Here is a 436-nt window from a genome sequence, read left to right as displayed (position 1 = left end):
AACTGTATGTTTTGCAGGATTAAGGACTTGGAAGATAATTTTCTTCCGAGGGTGAAACTTGCTATTTCCACACATACATCTACCAGTCCTTTAATAAATAGATGGAGAGAAAGCTTCCCCCACAACTTGTTACTGAATCTTGAAGGCTACCCAGTCATGTCTCTCCATACCACAATATAAATAGATGTGTATTGCATCAGTTTGAGAGTATTTGAATAATTTCTGAAGTCTTTTGAAGGGGTGGCATCTAACAATCTGCTTCAATAGGATAGCGCAATAAGAGCCAAACTTTTTGGCAGGCATGCCACAAATTAAACCCCACACTCTCAGTGCCACTCCAATCCACTTTCCCCTCCTGGATCTGCCCCTCTGCTCTCTGCTCCTTGCTCTGTGCTCACTGCCCTGACTGCTGCTGTTTTTTCCTGCCTTGCCCCAT

Source organism: Alligator sinensis, unplaced genomic scaffold (assembly GCF_000455745.1).
Source record: "Alligator sinensis unplaced genomic scaffold, ASM45574v1 scaffold109_1, whole genome shotgun sequence".
Classification (NCBI taxonomy): Eukaryota; Metazoa; Chordata; order Crocodylia; family Alligatoridae; genus Alligator; species Alligator sinensis.
The sequence above is the reverse complement of the archived record's forward strand: the minus strand, read 5'-3'. Positions refer to the sequence as shown.